This window comes from Scomber japonicus, chromosome 22 (assembly GCF_027409825.1).
Source record: "Scomber japonicus isolate fScoJap1 chromosome 22, fScoJap1.pri, whole genome shotgun sequence".
NCBI classification, from domain to species: Eukaryota; Metazoa; Chordata; class Actinopteri; order Scombriformes; family Scombridae; genus Scomber; species Scomber japonicus.
In genome coordinates, this window is record NC_070599.1 from 25,513,797 (window position 1) to 25,531,757 (window position 17,961).

A 17,961-nucleotide genomic window follows, 5' to 3' on the forward strand; every position below is an offset into this window, starting at 1 on the left:
TTTGAGGGTGAAAAATGCGCCAAATTCATTTTTTTGTTGCGGAAAAGAGCAGGCTCCTTCGCAATTTGTTAACTGCATGACGGTAAGACAAATGTTTTTATTATGGAGCGGCTGGCTCTAACAATCTATTCATAATGGTTTATTTGTGCATTGATATGACAATTTTCTTATGCAGTTGTTGAAAGTATAGGAGTTTATCTGCACCATCATTGGGGCTATCAAAAATGCTTCTCTTTCCGTGCGTTGGGTCTGCATCTGCGAGTTGGGCCGCTTGTGGGTGCAAATGCCAGGGCCGTTTTTTTATCCCAGTCCGTCACTGTGTATCACTAATATCTGTAATTCATTAACGTCAGCCATCTTCATTCAGACACTTCATTATGATCACATTTACCTGTTTTTGATTTGAGTCCAGCTTATACTGCAGGTCCTCCACTTCTTCCTTTCTGTCCTGTTTCTCCTTCAGCAGCAGTCTGTCAGTAGCAGTTTGTTTTTCCTCCAACTGTAACTGAAGAGAGACATGGAGAAAGACTAGATGAGAGACTTGCTGTTTTTTAAGACATGGTTTATTATACAACACAATCACAGCTAAGATAGAAACTCAAGGCTACTTAAAGGTCTGATTCATTCAGCATTTGAATTGAAGAACAAGTACATGTTTGGGTTTTGGTCTCAGTCTTGACTTGGACTCCTCTAAGTATAATCTGGACCACACAGAGAACATAAACATGTTCTATATGTGAGAACACAGAAGATATCTACTGCTGGATGTTAGATGAGTTTAAATGGTTGTTATAAATAGTTCTGTTGTTATTGTAGTTTTTCATATATTTATTGCTTATTTTGTATATTCAATAATTCTTTAAGATATATGAGTTAAATAGTTATACATGCTTTCACTGTCATACACTGCATACAGTGTTTATATATTTCTTCCTGAACACTTTTTGGCCTGGAGCTTCGTGACTTCATCTTCTTTACCTTCTGAGATGTTTACCTTATCTGAGATAAGAGATGACAATAAGAGAAGTTGTTGAGTCAATGAGTAAAATAGTCAAATATATGAAAATGTCTGCAGCATTTTGATTTAAACAGAGACGTCAGATATTAATTTTGAAAAAATCCCTGAAAGTTGGAGTAAAGTCAAGTAACCAGGAAATGCAAACAAGCAAGTGGACGGCTAGGAAAAAAAACCTCCTGTTTCTTCTCCTCCTTCAGGGTCTCAATTTGTCACTGAAGTGTCTCCTTAGCAATGAAGTGCCACTTAAGCGGCCACACTGGCGACTAAATAAAAAACCTATAAAAATAACAAAAAAGCAGGAAAATCTATATAACAAAAAGAACCCTCAAATTTACATAAATTTCCACACCCACTTCTTGCAGCGATTGGTCAGGGTTGTGAATATAATAGATTGTTTAAAATGTGTTTATCGCTTCATCAATTCAATCTCTTCAGTCTAAGTTCTGTATCACTAAAGTAGAAATGAAATGCAACACAAGAGCATGAAACGCTACTTTTGAAAGAAAAGTTGTAAAGGAAGCCACGATAAACAGATTAGTGATCAGTACTCTCTCTTATTAACAGAATATTAAGTTATACTGTGAATAAACAGATTATGGCAGTCTGCTGTCATTTGCAGACAAATATTGTTTCTCCATGAAAATGTTTAAGTGGCTCTTGGTTTCTTTGTCCTCAGCTGCAAATGACTCAGTTCTGTTTTAACTCACAAGTTTGTACTTTTTTTTCTTTTTTTTTACCTCAACCATTCCAGCCGTATACTTCTTCTTGGTCTCTGTGTAAAAAAATTAGCAGTGACAGTTGATAGCTTGCAAAAACTCCATAACCAAAATATTTAAGATAAAAATTATGTAATTACAAATTTCATATAAAAATTCCTATTATTAAACACTGTGAGAGTCACTGCAGTTCATTTGTGACTTACTGCTCTTGTCTTGTCTCCTTTTCCACACAAAAACGAAAACTGCAACGGTAAACACGATGCAAAGTGTCAAACTAACAGCCAAACCGGTTATGGCAGGAGAGCAACTGGACTGGAAATCATCTGCAAATGATACAACACACATATTAACATGTAATATATACACTGGATTTGAAAACTAAAAACATTTGAGACTAAAATTGGTCTCTTTTACCTGGAACAATAACGTGCTCTTTGGTCTGGCTGATGGTGGTGTGTGACACCACTCCTCTGTCACTTCCTGCTAAACTAATAACAGGTGTGGTAGCAGCATCTGATGATGAGGAATATATATATGTTTATCACAGTGCTAAACAAAACAATCACCATATCAAGCACTACGCTTTGTATCTGATGATCAATTTGTTTCTTAATCATTTTGGGCCATAAATCACAGATGGTTCACAGATGGGTTATCAGTGTGATTTTTCTGGGAGTTTAGAAATACAGTAACTGTTGAGCTTTTTGAGCCACAATGATGCAGCAGAACTCAGTCCATAACATTATAGTGGTCTTGTTCTCATAAATGTGTTTATTTATAAGAATACAACTAACAGACTAACCATTGTTTGGAATTTTGTCTATTATCTTTTTTATCAATTCACCATCTTCAAACCTTTGATGGATGTTTTGACTTATCAAAGCAGGAAAAGAACACTTGAAATTATTAATACTAATGATGGGTGCATCGCATTTAGGTGACTATTCGTCTCCCTTGATATGGCCTACTCTGACAATTAATAGAGCCATTGTGATTATAATTTCCACCTGTGCTTTTCCTTCTGTCAAAAGGTCAAAATGTCAGCTGTGAAATGTTTAGCAACTATAATGGCGCTTTTCCACTACACAGTTCCAGCACTACTCGCCTTGCCTCGACTCGGTTCCAGGAACAACCGTTTCCATTATAAAAAGGTACCTACTCAACGTGGGTGGGGTCGTCATAGCACGGCTCCACGAAACTGCTGTGACTTCGTTTAATACGCGACACAAACATAAACAATGGAGGACATGGAGGTGATGGTGTACTTGCTGCTGCATGTGGCTTTCTGTCACACACAAAGCAACAAAATTGAGCCGTTGCCGGTATTTAAAAATGCCGGGTTTGATTCTTGTGTGGGACGGCTCATGACTCTTCCAGCGACAACTCTTGTGACCAATCAGAGGCCGGCAGTCTGTTGACGTCACATTTACTATCGGCTTGGCTCGCTTGGAACCTCAGCAGAGCAGGTACTAAAAAAGTACCAGGTACCAGGTACTATCCCTAGTGGAAACACAAAGAAAACCGAGTCGAGTCGTGCTGAAACAGTGTAGTGGAAAAGCGCCATAACTGAGCAGAGTAGGCCTGGTACGCTTTGCATTTGTAAACTACAGAGGTGTGGATGAAATTAAGAGAGATTCTCAGCATCTTGTGGGTTTGGAAGGTCACATCTTTCCAAAACTAAAAACAAAAGGACACATTGGTAAGGAATGTAATAGTGTATTTGTCTGCCCTAAAATCTGTGCATCAGGGCTAGGGTTAGAGTTGTACTTGAGCTTTACTTATTACAGCAGTAACCTAGCATTAAGGCCACGATTTCACATATTAGGTATCTATACAGTAAATAATTACAATAGTGATATATGAGGCCTTTTTGTAGGTTAAAGGTTGAATATGTAGAATATTTATTAAAAGCTATATTTTTTTAAAAATTATACAGCCACGGGGCGTTTTTGAGGGGTACAGAATGAAAGTATTGCTTTTCCATAAAAAAAAATATTTAGTCTGAATTAATATTTTTAACATTTTTTGACGGGTTCGACAATGACGTTCTGACACGTTCTGTGTACACTGTACTTGTCTGTTGTTCCGGTGCAGCTACTGTAGGCTGGCACTGGGTGAAATGGAGTTGTAAACAAGCAGAGCCGTGTTGGACTTACTAAAACCAGCGTTTTTTGCTCTCAAGTACAACTTTTCATCACAAAACTTCAAAGGTAAGACAGAATATCTGTTAGTCGCTGTAAATAAGTGGTTGTTTACCTTTGTATGCTGCTGGTTCACTGAGTTTTTAGCTCAATAATAGTGGTACTGTTGAACTCGCCAGGGTCTTAGCTTTCATATGAGATGCTATTTGTTTGTGTACCATGAAGTATCAAAACGGTAGCAATGGAAATGTGGAGAGTGGGTTGACTTTCTGACGCTATTCGGATTTTGATATTTGATCATTAACCTCTTAACGCACGCTGTTCCGTTCACGGGACGGGACGGATGTTAGGAGATAGCCACACGTTCTTCTGAATGTTTTAAATACCAATCCTTAAACATGTATACTCATGCCGTACATTGTTGGAAAGCTTAGATTCCCCTGATTCATTCAAGACCACCCACGACTTATATGGTTGCTCACAGCCGTAATAGTATTAGCGATTAGCTCAGCTAGCCACTCAGCTAAAGTAAGCTAACAGCTATAATGCCTACATACCTTCAAAGTCTTCCCTTTATCCACAACGATCATCTTATGACTCAGGACTTTCTGTACAGCTCGCCAAGTATCCATTCTTGTGAAATATGAAATCCGTTTCCATAAAACCGGAATATTTTCCTCAATATGTCCATGTATTTAGTCCATATAGCCTACGGTAAATAACAAACCATATACTGTCCGTTTACGTCATTTCCTGACCTGCGCGTCCATCTCAGAGTACACGTGACTAGATGTTTACGACCGTGAGCCTCTTCTGCTTCTGACGACACCACATACAAGCCAATCGGTGTTTAGGATTAGGCAGTACATGCAGAGACATTGCTGCTACTCCCACTGGCGTTACAATGTAATGTACCTCGGTGGTTTCAAGTCAGTTACAGCGAGGGTATGTTCGCTTCCTGTTTTCAAAATAAAAGCACCAACTCTATCGTTATGGTTTTCTTAATTTAAAAGGCAACGGGTGTTTTATTTTGTGAAAATGACCGGAAGTGCGTTACTCGCTACGGCTAACTTGAGTGGCTCCGAATTCGCAGGAACAAAACTTTAAGCAGATGTTATTTGGACAAATTAGCGTCACATTGTGGATCTAAAGGGCTACTTTCTCGCCTAAAAAGGTTAGACATGTGGATAAAGTGGTATATTTACAGAGTTAGAGCTAAAATAAAATCCGGCACCGGACCTGGCAACCCGACTGCTGGAATTACTTTTTGGTTGTTGCGACTACGATCTCGAGACATTAGATGGCGTTGTTCTGCTCATTCTACATATTCTACCTTTAATTGTGTTACAGTCAGACATTAAAATTTCAGTGTTTAGAAAGTTGTCAGAAATAAAAGATGATCATGTACTAAAAACAAAAAGCCTGCTTGTTTGCTCATGTTTGTGATATCATTGCCCCTTTTTATTATATGTATATAAAAACGCAAACAAACTAGTTTTACATCTGTCACTACTATCTTACTATCGAACTGTTGTGCTGTGTTACAACACCAAGTTTGAAAGGCTTAAACAGTTCTTGCAAAGGGTCAGTTTGTGTCTGAATGTCCTTCCTGGGTTATGGCATAATATGCGTCTTAATCTCTTTTATCTACTGTACTCACATATAGCCTACTACCTTAACCACCAAATACTTACCCCATAACATCATTTTACTGAGCTGATCTATGAAAAGCATTAACCCTCATTTAAAATGTGGTTGTATTCTTCATTTCTGAACAATAATAGCTGAAATCTGTGTTGATCTGACCAAAATGTTTTATTGTTTGCATAGACTTCACCAATTTGCACTATACTTTTCACATACAATATGTACAAAAATGTTTCCACTTACCAACAATAAGCTCAACAAAATATTCTTTATTGATGTGTCGAATGTAGCATCTGTATTGTCCTCCATCAGAAAGTTTCACTTTCGAAAGTTTCAGTGAAATGTTTCCCTGTTTCAGCTCATTGATGAACACTGATGTTCGCCCCTTGTATGATGGATGTTTAACATGTGTGAGGTCCAGACCAGCACGGCGCACATGCACATATATGGGGTCTAAGTCAGACCTCGTCCACTCCACTGTCTGTGCAGAAATATCCCCTGCAGGTTGCAGTTGACATGGCAAAATGACGTCATCGCCAACTGTTGCTACTATTGGCTGAGACGGACCAATTAACTGTGACTGACCTGAAAAGAAACACAAATGCAATGAGAACAAGAAAATTAAATCTGTTCAGCTCAATGAGGCTCAGAGGGTTTTCATATCAGTGGAGTTATAAGATACAAAGGACTTATAAATCAATCTATTAATTAAAATGCGCATGTCCCGTGGAAAAACACACATATCATTTATTGTTAGCAATCTCAAATAACTTGGCAAATGTAACCTCACCGGCATGTCACCAATATTACTGCTCTAAATCACTTCTCATCTTAGAATATTCACGGAAAAAAAGACAAAAAGGTTGTTGAATTAATATATCTCGCTAGAAATGAATGCATTTTTATGCCAAAACTTAAAATATCACATTTTACACTGAGAATAAAAGGAATGGCTGCCATTTTATTTGTTTTTGCAGACAAAAACTTGAATGTCATATAAAATTTTATTTCATGGCTATCTGTGCACATAAGTTGAATACCACTACGTTTGGTGACTTTCTGACTTGTCCTCTAGTGCCATGATGAGGTCCGCATTTATAGTTTTGAGTGAAATGTCTCAGCCACTGTTGGATGGATTGAAATTTGGGACAGATATTTTCCCTCAAGGATAAATTGTAATAATTTTGGCGATATACTTATATACTTTTCATCTACACCACTATGACATCAAAATTTACCTGAGACCATATTAGTGTTTAAGTTACCTCCACAAGAGTGTGTAAGGAGAAGATGGAGAACCAAAACATAGAGGATTTTGAACGGAGGTTGAAGGGACAGTCTGCTCGTCTGGTGAAGCATTCTGCAGTTCTGAATTTTTTTGAAAGGAGATCAGTGATACGAAAAATGCTTTAAATCATTTGTTCAGATGACCTAGGACTTCACTAACAAACAAATTGACAGCCTCAGCAATGAAGTTGGCAAGATTACTCTGAGCCTGGAATATTCACAGGCAGAAAATTGAAGATCCAAAGTCTAGATGCAACACCTCTCTGGATTCCTGCAAATCTCTTAACAATGAGATGGCTGTCATTCAATCATCTTTAGCCAATTTGGCCTCTAAAATGGACTACTTAGAAAACCAATCCTGATGCAATAATCTTTTGATTGACCCTATCCCTGACACCAAAGCTGAACCCTAACCCTGAATCGTGGCATGAAACTGAGATCAATGTGAAAAAAAATGATATCAGAGCACTTAAAACTGGATCCAACACTCTTTGAGCTGGAGAGGGTCCACGGGATTGGAAAGTTTAATGCTGAAGGAAGACCCAGATCTGTGGTAATGAAGCTCTTCAGATACAAAGACAAAGAAGAAATTCTCAAAAAAGTGAAAAACTTAAGAGGCACCAAGCTCTACATTAATGAATACTATTCAGAAAAAAATCATTTTAAAAGGAAGGAGCTTGTCCCCCAACTAAGAGAGACATGCAAACAAGGTAAATTTGGCGTACCTCAAATATGACCAGTTGATTGTACACCCTCTCCACACTGCTTTATGTGAGAAGTAGCATAGCTGCTCTCAGGATTCACGGTGTATATTCTCATATCTTTTGTGCTTTTAATTTTAATTTTTTTCCTTTTTATGGACTTGGACTCTTTATGCCAACTCTGGACTACAGGTACCAGCTCCACCCAAGACGATAAGTATTTCCTGCCAGTCTCTAATGCTGACCCCGATATGAATTTCATGGTTTCTAAATAGGACAGCAGACCCAGCATGTGTTGATAACGAACTTTATAAGGACAATTGTATTTCCCTACTTCACCTTAATGTTTGCAGTCTGCCTAAAGAATTTGATAATTTTATTGATTATCTTGCTATGCTCCCTATTCATTTTTCAGTAATTGGTATGAGTGAAACCTAGTTAAACAGTCTCAAAGTATCTATGTTTTCTATCAGTGGCTATAGTCACTATTCTTGTTTTAGGTCAAATTGAGGTGGAGGTGGTATATATATATCTATACATACACTCCTGTACAAAATCAGGGGGAAAATTACAAGTATTAGCATTTCGCCCATTTGGACTTTGCAAGGGAGAACCAAACATGGGACACTGAAAAGTGGAAGGAAAAAGCTCCCAGATCATGATGGAGCATGTAGAAAACATTCTCCAGTGGGAACTCCTTGTCCTGCCACTAACGTTGGAAGCCATCAGGACCGTCCAAGTAAAAATTTTTCTTGTCAAACAATAAAACTTTCTTCCACCTTTCAATGTCCCATGTTTGGCGCTCACTTGCAAAGTCCAAATGGGCAAGTTTGTGGCATGGGAGGAGACGTGGTCTTTGAAGATGTTTTTTGTTCTTTAAACCCTTCTCTCGCAGATGGTGTCTTATGGTTATTGGGCTGCAGTCAGCATCGGTAGGGGCGAGGATCGGCCCCTATGTCTTTACGGACAGCCTGTTGGATCCTCCGGCTCAGCACAGGTGACATTTTTGGGTCTACCAGTTCACTTTTTTGTCCCATAACCCTCAGGAACTTTTAAGAAATTTAAAATGACGGCCTTACTGGTTCCAACCTCAGCCTGCAATTCACATTAAAAGACAGAAAGCCTTTTTGCCTTTGCCCTCAGGAGGTCATGACAGTTTGAATGTCTGACAGAAAATGACATGAAAGCCAGATTTTAGCGCAGATTTTGACTTTTTAAAGCTATGGTCTGACGAACAGCCCGTTTGAGTTTAAATGCAGTTTTCAATAAATTGCACACTTAATTTTTTTTCTCTCTTGCTCCTGTTCCTTCTTTTTGCATTTTGAAGCTCTACTTATGATCTGGTTACGATCCACCATTGCGAAATTCTAATACTTGTAATTTTCCAGATATATTTTGTTATATATATACAGTATATATATATATATATATATATATATGAGTATATATATATATATATATATATATATATATATATATATGTGTGTGTGTGTGTGTGTGTGTGTGTGTATATATATATATGTATATATATAATATAATATAATACTTAATAAAGTCCTCTCACAGGTGGACTACATATGAGGAGACAAAAATAACCACCCTTTTCTACATGCTACAGTATACTCTTCTCAATGCTACACTGTTTCAATGCAAACCTTCACTGACAGAAGGCTTCATTCCAACTTACATAAAAATAAAACTTTCAAGTACTGGCAACATGTTCGTTAATGGAGTTTAACTTTCACTTCTGCCAGCGCAGATGGACCTATAGAAAGTTCTGTAGCTGTCCAAGCGTATGCAATCTCATTTACGTATTGTGCAATTTAAATAGTCATACTTTCACTTTTGTTGCCAGCATGGTTATTACTGTTTCTTACTGAATTCTTAAATATTTTGACACTGCTGGACTTGTTTAATCTTTCATCGTTCATTAGAGTCCTATGATACAAAATCCAATGGCTTCAATGTTTTCTATAAATACCTTCAACCAGTGTAGGGTCGAAACTAACATACTTCCTGTTAAAATAACTGCATAAATTAAAGGTTGATTGAATGTGATAATAATATTAAAATCACTTGACATTTGTGGTCACGATTTTTCTCACAAATGATTATTAGTTAAATCCAGAAGACGACTTACCTGCCTACTCTGAGGTGTCGTTATTTCATTACACTGTACAGTATAAAGTCTGTAAATCATTGACTGACTTATCTTCCACTTGACTTCCAAAGTCTAGTTAAGAGAAAAAGGCAACTAAATACCAGAGATGCAGTATTGTTTTGCAGTCCAATCACTAATTAAAGCATAGGGGAGAAGCCCATTGAACAGTTCAAATAAACAGTTTCTATTTTTAACCTCCGCCCAACACCACCATTAACACAAACGCACTGTGTTCAGTCACTGCAGTAACCTCTTTCCTGCAAGACAATCAATCAACCATCTACAACTTCCAGTTCTTGCATTTTGTTTCCCTTTTCCAACCATCACTTGTTTAGAATAAGGGGCAGCATGTTTTATGCACTTCAGATCACCTTTTCTATGTCTTTTTTCCAAACAGCTGACTCACTCATTTTGTCTACACAAAAAGTGCCAGAATAATGAGGTTACAGAATATAAATTGTCAATAGATAGGATACGTCAAGACTGTATCATCTTCTTTTAAGGCAAAATCACTTGATCACTTGAATGCATTTCTGCACTGGATTAATGATCATCAAAGTATTAATATAATTATATAGTAATTTCTCCAACAGTACACTTCTAATTTCATTTTTAATCTAATTCTTTTTTTTTAATTTCACAGTTGTTGTTTTAATGAGCAACACAGTCATCAATAAAACCAAATTAGTAGGAAAGCCTTCATGGTTAACAACATAATTAGAGTAAAGTATTGCACAATTTAAATTAAAATGGTATGAACAAGATTAGTTTAATATGAGTTTACAAATGAAATAGTAATAATAATAATAATAATGCATTTTGTTTATGGTGATTGGCTCTGCTTTTCTGAGATGAGTTTCACCTTGTGTCTGTTTATGAGCAGCTGAACTTTGACCTTGTTTCCAGGTACCTTATCACTAGTATAACATAATAAACCATAATTTGTCTTAGCAGTTAAGGAAAAAATTGAGACAGACATTGCAAAAGACAGAGATTTGTGTCTGCAAATTGATACAGTCAATAGTCATCAATGGAGAAGTGCTCATGAAGTTAGTCCACAGTGTGTTCACATATGCATTAAAAGTAGATGTGAAGCTTATGAGTCTTTAGCAGTCTGAGTCTTATCAAGTGGATATCTGCCACACATCTGCATATAAGAACAAATTTAATGACTTTTAAGACCTTGTTAATACTAATAAATAATACCATTGCTTCAAACAATACAAGAAACTACTGAAATTGAAGAGAAGTAGGCAACGCAATCGACTTATTCTTGATACAGTAATGATAAGCACAACACTAAATTATGTTCTTATTTATATATAGATAACTATGTATTTATTCTGTGTAAAACTTTTGTCTTCTTGCATAACAAGAAAACTTTCTTATTATTATTGCTCAGCAAACAGTGGTGGATAAAGTATTTAGATCTTTGTGTAAAATGATTTTACCACAGCCAGGGCCGCCTTAACCTAATGTTAGACTCTGGGGCTGAGAGGTTTTTGTAGGCCCCCATATTCCCCTGATTTACAAAGTCTCATTATATATCACAAAATGCATTAGTATCTTTCGGTACATATAACAGTGAGTTTTCCCACTTTGAGCCAGAAAACACCATCATATTGTTAACTTATCACTGAGTCCACTTGAGCATAAACACAAAATTCTATGTTTATTTACATAGTGCCAAATCAACTCAAAGATATCTTCAGGTACTTTACACAAAGAGAACATACTCAATTTAAAGAGAGCCAACAGTAATAAAACCAAGACGAGTGAAAGTTTGATTTCACACCATATTACGACATTATGACACATACACCTGTTATAATATAAGGGTCATCTGACTCGTCTCCCCCTGCCTGGTTTGCTGCCTGGTCCTCTCTCTGGTGCTCGTGTGCTCCCCCCTGCACCTCAGCTCCACTTTTCAGCTCCTCTCCCGTTACAACCACCTGTGTGGGCCGCGCCTCGTCCACTCCCTCCAGTGGGTGAGGTAGCGAGCTGGTTTAAAGAATCCTGTAAGCTTTCGCTTCTTAAGTAATTATTTTTCCTGAAACTCTTTCTCATGAACCTTTTTTTTAATGGGCACGACTCTCAAACTTCTTCTTCCCCGACATTTTGCAACTGTCTATATAACTGTCTATACAAATTCTGATAGGTGAGCCCACGGGCCATAGGCCAGAGAGCCCACATAGGTCACTTTTGGATCAATCAGCAGCCACAAATGTGCGTATCAAGTGATTGACAGAAAACCTGACAAGTTACAAAACAATTGTTACAGGCACAGCCTGATGTGTATGTGGAGCTGTGTGTGTAGCCGTGTGTGTGTTTGTACTTGTGACGTAAGAGATGTGCGGTGTGTGTGCGCTGGGTGTTGTACGAAAAACGTCAGGTGTGTGCGACGGAGAAGTGCAGGTAGCAAGCTACAGAGAGAAGTGTGCAGTCACGTTATTAAGAGGAGTTTTCTGTTTCGTTACTATAAAGCAGCCACAGTCAGTTCAGTATTGTACTGTGTAGCGACCGTAACTCTGCAAAGCTGGAAATAAATGCGGTCCTCCCGCTTAACGAAGAAGTCCCGGTTTTCGTTATTGTGTGTTCTACAATTAAACCAGAGGCCCTCTACCACGGTTCGGGGTCAACAAGCTGGTTAGTTAACACTGGGGGCTCGTCTGGGACTTCGTTTGCAAGTGAGAGACATTATTATCCGGCAAAAAGAAAACGGCAGAGAAGATGACGGCGCTCGGCGGTGGCTGTAACCGGACAGCGCGGGACAAGGTGGCGGCGGACGCGGACTTCAATAACGCTGAGCCACAGAAAAGGGAAGTACTGGACCCAAACATTAGCAAAAACCCGTTTTTGACGGACATAAGAGACACTGTTAAGGCTGGCGCGGTTAACGCACACGGCGGACGTGCCGACAACAGACGCAGCATCAACCCCTTTGTGGTTAGCATGGAGCTAACACGAGTGGCTAACGGAGCAGCGGTCCCCACGCTGTCACCGCGGCCGGACGCGGGATGGCCGCTCACCCCACCGCCATCTGGATCTACTAACCCCTTCACTCAGCTGGCAGCGCAACAAAGAGAGGGCTGTGGTGAGTTTGTAACGTCCCCGCTGATCAACTACACCCCGGTTACGCTGTTACCAGCCGCAGCCGCTCTCTCCCCCACCGGCCAAATAGTTAACCCCTTCGCCCAAATGAACAGTAACTGTGTCGCCACCAGTACCCCCGTGTCCCAAACTCAAGCTCCTTTTCCCCCACAGACTACACCATTATTCACCCCCTGTATGCCCCAGCATGAAACGTCTCATCGTCCCCCACTATGCTCCTCATGCCATGAATGCCCCGCAGATAGCAGTGACAATGAATGCCATGGACAGAGAGAGAGAATCCCCACACTGCGGCCAGGTCAGTTTGATGGAACCGGTGCTTGGAAAGACTTTCTCCATCAGTTTGAGAGCTGTGCCAGAGCCAATTACTGGTCAGAGAAGACGATGGCTGTACAGCTAAGGTTCAGTTTGACTGGAGCAGCGGGGGCTATAGTCCATAAAAATCCAAGATCTGCTAGATGGAGTTACCAGCGCATTGTGGATGAGATGGAGGCTGCCTATGGGCCATGTTCAGAGCATGCTGCGGCCGTTGGCATTGAACTGAGACAGAGAACTAGACAGCCAAGTGAAAGCCTGCACACGCTGAGAGACGACATCTACGAAAGAGTTTCCATCGCATATGCTGATCGGGGAGAGATGGAGCAGGATGCTATCAGCGTAGAGATATTCACCAATGCCCTGGCCGACGCTGAGCTGGTGCAGAAACTTCTGGAGGAAAAGCCACGCACCCTGGCGAGAGCTTACGACATCGCCCGCAGATATGAAGCCACCAGAAGGGCTGCACGGACAGTCACACAGCTGATGCGGTCAGGGGCAACGGGCTCTGCCGAGCAAAGAACCAGAGCAGCTACGGTACGTGAAAGTGATGAACTGTTATGTTATGAGGGAGCCGCTGTGTGGCGTAACAACCCCCGAGAGAGGGAGCCACAACCTCTCCGTCAGTGGCGACCCAGGAAAACTGACAGCCCAAAGAAAATGGATTTGGGCGAGGTTGTCTGTCACAACTGTTCAGGTGTTGGACATTTCCAGAGAAATTGCCCCTCCCCCCGTCGGCCCAAACAGCACGCAGCAAATGTCACACATGCCCCAGCACAGTCCCCAGAGAAGGTAACAGTGAGCACTAGATGTCAAGAGGAGGAGGAAATGTGTGTTCAAGCGACAGTTTGTGGAGTTGAGGTCTGTGCTCTGTTAGACTCTGGGGCCCGGAGAAATGTGCTACCCCTCCATCACTACAAGACCTTTCCCACAAAAGCCACCCCCCCCATCCAGCCGTCGACGGCAGAGGTCCTGCAGGGTGTCGGGCCAGAAGGCCTGGAAGTCTTGGGGGAAATCACTGCCCCGGTAGTCATTAGAGACCGTGTTACCAACGTCAACTTCATCATAGCTGACACAGCGGGGAATACAGACATTATTCTGGGGCACCCTTTCCTGCTGCAGGCACAGGCATGTTTGGATTATGGCCGGCGGAAAATAACTCTCTTTGGAGGGGAGGTACCCCGCCTCATCACCAGCTCAGAACCCAAAGCGTGTTTTGTCAAGGTGGCACGCAGGACAGTGTTGGAGCCGGGACGTGAGTACATAGTGCCTGGCACCACACACCTCCACTCCGCGACTGCTAGAGAGCTCATGCTAAGCCCCACCAAGACTTTTGTTAAAAGACACCACGTCTTAGTAGCCCATGTCGTAGTGCAGGCACGGCAGTTTGGCATCCCCATTAGAGTCTTCAACCCGGGTGCCAAGCCTGTCACACTAAGGAAAGGGGTCGTGGCTGGCATCCTCCAGCCAGCAGAGGTGCTGGGAGAAGCAGAGCCCCACCCCTCCAAAGTCACGGCAACACCCAAACGTGTCCACCCAGCCCCTGTATCTATCCCCAGTCACCTGCAAGTGCTGTATGCCGATAGCTGCACGAACCTGCCTGAAGAGGACTGTTGGAGGCTGGCCCAACTACTGGAGTCCTACAGTGATGTTTTCTCCACTGGGCCCACCGATTTGGGCCGCACCAGCCTCGTCCAGCACGACATCCTTCTCACACCAGGGCCCCCAGTTAAACAGCAACCGCGCAGAATGGCTGGAGACAAACAGGCTGCTGCTGACCAGCAGCTGCAGCAGAGCCTAGAGGCAGGTATCGCACGGCCTAGCAACAGCAGCTGGGCGGCGCCGATCGTAATGGTGCGCAAAAAGGACAAGAGCCCACGCCTGTGTGTAGACTACAGACCCCTGAACGAGCGCACTATTAAAGATGCTTACCCCCTGCCACGCATACAGGACACTCTGGACACATTATCCACTGCCAAGTACTTCAGCACACTGGACTTGACATCAGGGTACTGGCAGGTGGAGCTGACACCTCGAGCTCGCAAAGCCGCTGCCTTCTGCACCCGAAAGGGGCTTTTTGAGTGGAACGTGATGCCATTTGGACTCTGTAACGCGCCTGCCACGTTTCAGCGGCTTATGGACAGGGTCCTGGTCGGGCTGCAGTGGGAAACGTGTCTGGTGTACCTGGACGATGTCATTGTCCTCGGGCGGAACATCACCCAGATGCTGGAGCGGCTCAGCCAGGTGTTCAGCAGGCTGCGCGAAGCCAACTTAAAGTTGAAGCCGTCCAAGTGCTGTCTGTTCAGGGAGCGGGTCGGTTATCTGGGGCACGTTGTCTCTGCCGAAGGCATCGCCACCGACCCGGAGAAAGTCAGAAAAGTGGCAGAGTGGCCCATACCCCAGAACGTCTCAGAGGTGCGTCAGTTTGTCGGCTTGGCATCCTACTACAGGCGCTTTGTGGAGGATTTCGCCACCATCGCTAAGCCACTGCATGAACTCACTAAGAAGTATGCACGCTTCCATTGGACAGCTGAGTGCCAGGAGGCATTTGAGGAACTTAAGACACGACTGACATCAACGCCTGTTCTTGCCTACCCCCTTGACAGTGGCGAATTCTTCCTGGACACTGACGCCAGTGACTCTGGGATAGGAGCTGTCCTCTCCCAGCAGCAGGGGGGAGAGGAGAGGGTTCTGGCGTACGGGAGCAGGAGGCTGTCTTCTACGGAGCAAAACTACTGCACCACCAGACGCGAGCTCCTGGCGGTGGTAGAGTTCACCGCCCACTTCAGACAGTACCTACTTGGGAGATCATTCACTGTACGGACTGACCACAGCAGTCTGCGCTGGTTGACCAGGCTGAGAGAGCCAGAGGGGCAACTGGCGCGCTGGCTGGAAAAACTGGCTGAGTATGACTTCCAGGTGATCCATCGGCCGGGGAGACATCACCAGAATGCCGATGCACTGTCCAGGAGGCCGTGTAGAACGTCATGCCCCTGCACTATGCCAGAGCCCACCCCCAGCAATGAACTGTGTCACGATAAGGGAGTACAGTGCAATTTAACAGAGCAGTCAACCACGGAGGTCCCCATCTCAAGACCCCCAGAGCAGACTCTAGTGGGGGTAGTTAACACTCACAAAATTGACGACCACCTCCCATCTCACCCCGCCATCCACAGGGTGAGCGAATCATTACAGGCCGATCTGTTCAGTGGGTGGACCCACGAACAGTTAAAATCTGCACAAACAACTGACCCGGACCTGGCACCTGTGTGGAAGTGGATCGAGGAGGGGAGGGGCCGACCTACATGGACTGACATAGCACACTGTAGCCCCGCCACTAAAACTTACTGGGCACAGTGGAAACGGCTCTATCAGAAGGACGGGACTTTGATGAGGAAGTTCTACTGCAGTGAAGGGAATGTTTTCTATCCCCAAATCCTGCTGCCACGGACTTATCGCACTGCTGTAATGAAACAGATGCATGACGGTCCTGTGGGTGGCCATTTTGGGGCAGAGAGGACCCTCGCTCGCCTCAAGGCCAGATATTTCTGGTACAACATGAAAGACGATGTCACACTGTGGTGCCGTACCTGCACTAGCTGTGCTGCTAAAGCTCGGCCCAAGAAAACTCCTCGGGCAGCCATGGGCACAGTTAAAGTGGGGGCCCCCATGGAGAGGATTGCAGTCGACCTGATGGGCCCACTAAATGAGACTGAGAGACGCAATCGCTACATACTGGTGGTGAGTGATTATTTCACTAAGTGGGTGGAAGCGTATCCAGTCCCCAACCAGGAAGCAACCACAGTGGCTGACAAAATCGCCTCTGAGTGGGTGTGCAGGTACGGGGCCCCACACTCACTACACAGTGACCAGGGCAGAAATTTCGAGTCAGCTGTGTTCCAGGAGATGTGCCGGCTGCTGGGGATTGAAAAGACACACACCACCCCATTCCACCCTCAGTCCGACGGCCAGGTGGAGCGGTTCAATGCCACTCTGCAGAAAATCCTGGCCACCACAGCTGAGAGATGTCATTGGGACTGGGATTTGATGATCCCATATGCAGTCCTGGCTTACAGAGCAACCAGACACAGTTCCACAGGACTGTCCCCAAATATGATGCTTTTTGGGCGGGAGGTCACTGAGCCCATTGACCTGGTCGCTGGCCTACCCCCGAACAGCGATGATGTCACCCCCCTTCCGGATTATGTCATGCAGCTCCGAGAACGCCTGGAGCTCTCTCACCAGCTAGCTCGAGAGACCCTGGGGCGGTCTGCAGAGCGTGCCAAAAGACAGTACAACAAAAACATCTGCCAGGTCCAGTACAAAGTCGGGGATGCAGTATGGCACCTGATTAAAGGCACCAAGGCAGTGAAGAACAAAGTGAGGAAGTTCCTGCCGTCCTACGAGGGCCCTTACTTCATCGTGGGCCTGCTGGATGATTTGGTCTACCGCATCCAGAAAACCCAGAGGTCAAGGGTCAAGGTCGTCCATCACGACAAGCTTAAGCCTTACTACTCCAGAACGACGATGGACAACAGCTGGGTCTTCCAGAGCGCCGATGCATGGTCACCGGTGGAGGTGCCATCACCTGCAGCTGATGAGGACTCGACTGACCCAGACATCGGTCCCCTCAACCTGTGGGACATTCCGCCGGAGACACAGGATGCAGCTGTGGGGGCCTTTCAGGCCCCCTGCCCATCATCACCAGCCTCGTCAAACGGCAGCCAGCACCCCAGTGATGTCTTCGGGCCCCAGGCAGCCGAGGCTGGCAACAGGAGTCAGCCCCCATCCCCCACGACACTGCAGAGACCCCAGAGAGTGCGTCGAACACCAGATAGGTTTGGTGACTGGGTGCTTTCTA